Source organism: Aplysia californica, unplaced genomic scaffold (assembly GCF_000002075.1).
Source record: "Aplysia californica isolate F4 #8 unplaced genomic scaffold, AplCal3.0 scaffold00396, whole genome shotgun sequence".
Classification (NCBI taxonomy): domain Eukaryota; kingdom Metazoa; phylum Mollusca; class Gastropoda; order Aplysiida; family Aplysiidae; genus Aplysia; species Aplysia californica.
In genome coordinates this window covers 620342-625683 of record NW_004797666.1, presented here as the reverse complement: position 1 = coordinate 625683, position 5342 = coordinate 620342, and positions in this window count along the sequence as shown.

Genomic DNA, 5342 nt, shown 5'->3' with positions numbered 1-5342 from the left:
AAAAAAAATAAAAATAAAAAATAAACGAAAAAAAATATACATTTATACATATTATCATAAGACCAAGAGTCACTGACACAGCACATCTTCTCAGCATATCAGATCTCGTACCTCCCTCATCCCTTTTCGCCCTCCCCCCTCTCTCTTCATCACACAACACAAACCTCTCGTCTGATCTATCTTTACAATCATTATGTTTCTTGTGTTACTTAATACTCCAGGTTCATCTCTTTCCCAAGAGGTTTAGATCCGTTTGTTTACCTTGGTTCTTCTCTCGCTTACAGCCGTGTCAGACTGTCCAGTCGAGAAATGTGTTTTCGTCCGAATTCCGATTTAAACCTACAAAGTTCCCGTTTGTTCACTCAAACACACAGAAAGAGATAGATATATAGATAAATAGATAGATAGATAGATAGATAGATAGATAGATAGATAGATAGATAGATAGATAGATAGACAGACAGATAGATAGATAGATAGATAGATAGATAGATAGATAGATAGATAGATAGATAGATAGATAGATAGATAGATAGAGGGAGAGAGAGGGAGAGGGGGTAGGGGGGAGGAAGGGAGGGAGGGAGAGTGAAAGTGAGAGAGAGAGAGAGAGAGAGAGAGAGAGAGAGAGAGAGAGAGAGAGAGAGAGAGAGAGAGAGAGAGAGAGAGAGGAGCATAGTGGGGGCCGGGGAGGGGAGGGGGGAGTGGAGATGAAAGCAAATGAAAGAACAAATCGTCGCAGGCAGATTTCAATTGAAAGGCAAAAGCCGTACCTTTCGACCAAGAGAACCCTTAAGTCTTCTCTTATAGTTTCTTACCTAACGATACTGAAAACATCAGAGCGACTTGACGAAGTAGAAAGAGGCTTGGCACCAGATCAGAATTTCATTTTGCTGATCATTTACGTAACTGAAAATAACAATAATGAGAAATCCAAAAAGATGAATGTCAGTAATTTTCTTAAAAATAGCTGTCATGATGGTTTCAGGCAGACATGCCTACTCTATGGATGTCTAGAGGAATAAGATCAAATTCAATTAATTGTAAACTGGATAGAACCGATACTAATTTATCAACAGACTTCTCACCAATGAGAATTCTAAGGACAGAAACTAGACAAATATATTATAAGCCAAAATGGAATGGTTCTTGGTGCTTATTTTATACTTACACAGCAATTAACTTCGGCAATTTAATTGGAGTAAATATAAACATAATTACCTGAAATACCATAATGCAATATCAACACATTATCGTTTATGAGGATGTGTGATATTTGTCTAATAATTTTTTATAATTATCACCTTGCCAAATTGTCATCAACCAATTTTTGAAACGAGTCAAATAGAAAGTTAAATTATGGAACTGACGCCCCCCCCCCCCCTCTAAAAAAAGCAGCCAACAAAGACACCCCCACCCCCCTCTAGAAACATTGGGTTGTGGAATTATCTGAGTATTTCAAACAGGGTTTGTCAAATTCTATAATGATTTATGTGTTCAAGGTGAGACTAAGACCAACAAATTACTTCAAAAGCAAACGTAGTTTTCAAAAACACTATCACAAAGTGGTAGTTAATGGACCAACGTGCTCAACAAGATCCCCATTATATCAAATTTCATACACATTTGTAATGATCTGATGAAATTAGATTAGTCCTTTCGTTTTCTACTTCGAGTCTTATGGGAAAGTTTTCAAATTGGTATCTCCCCAAAACGCTTTGTTTGGTTATAAAATGGATTTACATAAACAATCGTTCGCTTTCGATAAGAGCTAAGACGACCCATAGAGAAGAGGCACACCCAGAATTTTAATGTAGGACGTAGCTTTGCCACATTGTAAATTTGCCTTTAGTTTAGATGAAAGAAACTTTGTTATATAGACCTGAGCTAAGAATTTACCAAAGCTAAGAATTTACCAAACTGAAAAAGTTGAAGATGCAACCGCCCGCACAAATAAGCTTTCTCAACAACAGCAACGGGACTGGCTGCTCTTCTCTCTCTAACTCTAATACTTCCCATGGTGTGGAGTGCTCTGTTGTGGAGGATATTACAGACAACAAACGACCCCAAGGACTGATTAGTGCTGAACAGCTAAGATTAATTCAAATCGTTTTAGCTGGAGTAGTCTTCTTTGTGATAGAAGTTTTTGGTATCCTTTCAAACACGGCCAACATCGTAACATTCATGAAAATAGGACTCAATGACAGCGTGAACATTTCCTTTCTCGCTCTATCTGTGTCGGACTTGTGTCTTCTGTTGGTTTCACTTTTTAACTGCCTTGCTTATCTTCTCAGTGAGTTCGACATGGCCTGGTCTGTTCAGCCAATATCACTCACGTTATACGGGACAACTTATAACCAACTGTTCCTTGACACGTCTATACTGACCACTACATACATCAGCGTGCAGCGTTGCTGCTGTGTCGCTCTACCGTTCAGATTCAAAACCGATTTCACCGTCAGGAGAAGTGTAATAATCTTGTGCTTCATCTATATATTTGTCTTAGCCTGCTACTTACCAATGATATGTACTCAGACCTTAGTGGAAGCCATCAACCCCAAACGAAATACAACCTGGTACGTGCTGTCTTTCCTGCCAGAGAGAAAACCTGTTCTGGCCGTGTTCGTGATTCTCAACCGTCTACTTCTCCCAGCCGTTACCCAATCAGTGGTCATGATTTGTCTCGTCATACTCAGCGCCAGTCTACATAAAGCCAGCAAGTTTCGGTCCACGCTTATCTCGGCGCCTAGCGGTGACCAGACGAAAGGAGACAAAAGTAACGCAAAGTCTGGAAGCAGAAAAGAGATTCAGGTTGTCAAGTCCACGGCGCTCGTTGCAGCGGTTTTCGTCATCGCCAACACACCTGCGGTCATCATATCTTTCACCCGGAGATTTGTCTCCAAATATAACCTGTACAAACAGTACCATAATATTTTCATGGCCACAAATATAATACGGAACGTTTTTGAGTTCGGATGTGCGTCAATCAACATTCTCATCTATCTAAATTTCAACACAAAATTCAAGGAAACGTTTTCTTCCATATTCTGTAACTCTACACGTGGGCTTCACAGAAAATAACAACTGAAACAGGCCTCGGTTTAACAAACACAAAACAAAGGAAGTTTTGTTAAAACATAATTGATCAGTAATTTTAGGAAAACAATCTCAACCCCTCATTGCGTCATCTAACCTTCTACCCTTCCACTTTTTCATCCATCCATCTATCCACCAAACTACCCACCCACCCATCCATCTATCCATCAGTCAATCCACCGCTTGAGCAGACGTTATTTTCTCACACTCGTGGAGTGCAACTGTTTGAACTATGAGAAATAATAAAATTTCGGGAAGAACGTTCCAGAGATGATTTGTATTTCCCTCGGTCTCTTTTGATCAAAATTTCACCAAGCACCAAAGCACGATATCCAGTTAATATGAGAAAGAATAACCAATTTAGGCTTCGTAATTAAGTAAATAAGGCAGATAGACAGAGGGAGAGAAAGAAAGAAAGAAAGAAAGAGAGAGAGAGAGAGAGAGAGAGAGAGAAAGAAGGAGAGAGAGAGAGAGGGAGAGAGAGAGAGAGAGAGAGAGAGAGAGAGAGAGAGAGAGAGAGAGAGAGATTACAGTTAAGCCCAGTTAGGATGTGAAATTTGGCACCTTTCTCTATTTTTAATTTACAAATGACACCATCGCCTATGTGCTAGGATATGGGCTTGAATGTCAGGCTGGATGGGACCTTTCACTTTTTACATTTCATGACCATCGGTGTAAAGATAACTTTTCCCCAAATGAAGTAATCAAATCAGAGGAACGTATCAAGAATGCATTTTATATTTAAAAAACCCATTATAATAAAAGCTTGTATCAGGTATTCTGTTATTCAAAAAGAAATGAGTATGCCAGCCAAGCAAAGAGCAAGTCAGGGACAAAATAACCACTACCCAAACAAGTCCCTAACAAATTGAGACTCTTAAATATCTAAAAAGAATACACACAGCCCAGTCAGATTTGGACAGATACTTTATGACACTTTTGATTTGACTGTCTATTTCGAAAAAAGTAAAGTTTGTTTACCTTCTTTACCCCACAAAAATGAGTAGCTGCAAAACAGGAGAGAAAAACATTTCGTGAATGAAAAATAGAAGACTGCGCTGTCAGACGTGGTAATGAAGACCAAATGGAAAACGAAAAAAAGGTAGACCAATTGGAAGTTGCATATTATGCACGAAAAGGAATGAGACAATCAACCTGGGCCTGGATGTGCCAAGGTAAGAGGAAGTGACCAAGGACAGATAAGGATGACGTCGACTGCTGCCTGTGTCATGTGTCCCTACCGGTACGGGGAGAGAGTAAGTTAAGTAAGTAAAAAGTAAACTAACAACAAAAATATGCAATGCTTTCAGAGAACCTCGATTCGAAACAGAAAACAAAGAAAAGGAAAATTGTCTGCATGTATCAGCCCTATTAACACATCTTATTTTCGCTCTTTCTCATCTCCCGCGAGATTGATAAATAATTATTAAGTCCATGTTTATAAGTATACTTAGTTTCCAGACAGCTTCCTCTGATACTACTCACCGTTTAGAGAAGAAGTTTCTTTTTTATCGTTACAACAGTAAAACAACTGAACTTTCAGTTCAAATAATTTAATTAACAACTTGCTTTAGCTACATAGGAGTGATATTTTCTTTTCGCTTGTTATGGTCAAAGTGTATAGAAAACTTATGATGTAAAGAAACACGGCTCTTTTTGCTGCTATTTACACTTCGAGTGCTCAAGCACTAGACCCGGTGATGGAAACACTTTGTCTTCATTTTTTTTGTCTCCTGTACCGTCTTCGTCTTCTTTCTCACCCCCTCTCTCTCTCTATCTCTCTCTCTATTTATCTCCCTCAAATCTCTCTCTCTCTCTCTCTCTCTCTCTCTCTCTCTCTCTCTCTCTCTCACTCTCTCTTTCTCCCTTCTTCCAGCCCCAAATTTTTTAAATCTTCTTCGAAGCCTGATTTTGAAAGAACAAAAGCAATTGAGAACGAGCTAGCAATATATTGCAAGTGAGAAGGATTATTTCATTATATTTGCCTCTCTCTGTCTCTCTCTTTCTCCCCTCCCTCTTTCTTTCTACCGAATCTATATCTATTCATCTATCAACATATTATATATATATATATATATATATATATATATATATATATATATATATATATGTGTGTGTGTGTGTATAATATGTACATGTATATAAAAATATAATGAAATATTCTTCTCGCTTGCAATGTTGTTAGCTCGTTCTCCATTGCTTTCGTTCTATATATACACACACATATATTAATATATAGGTAGTTACAC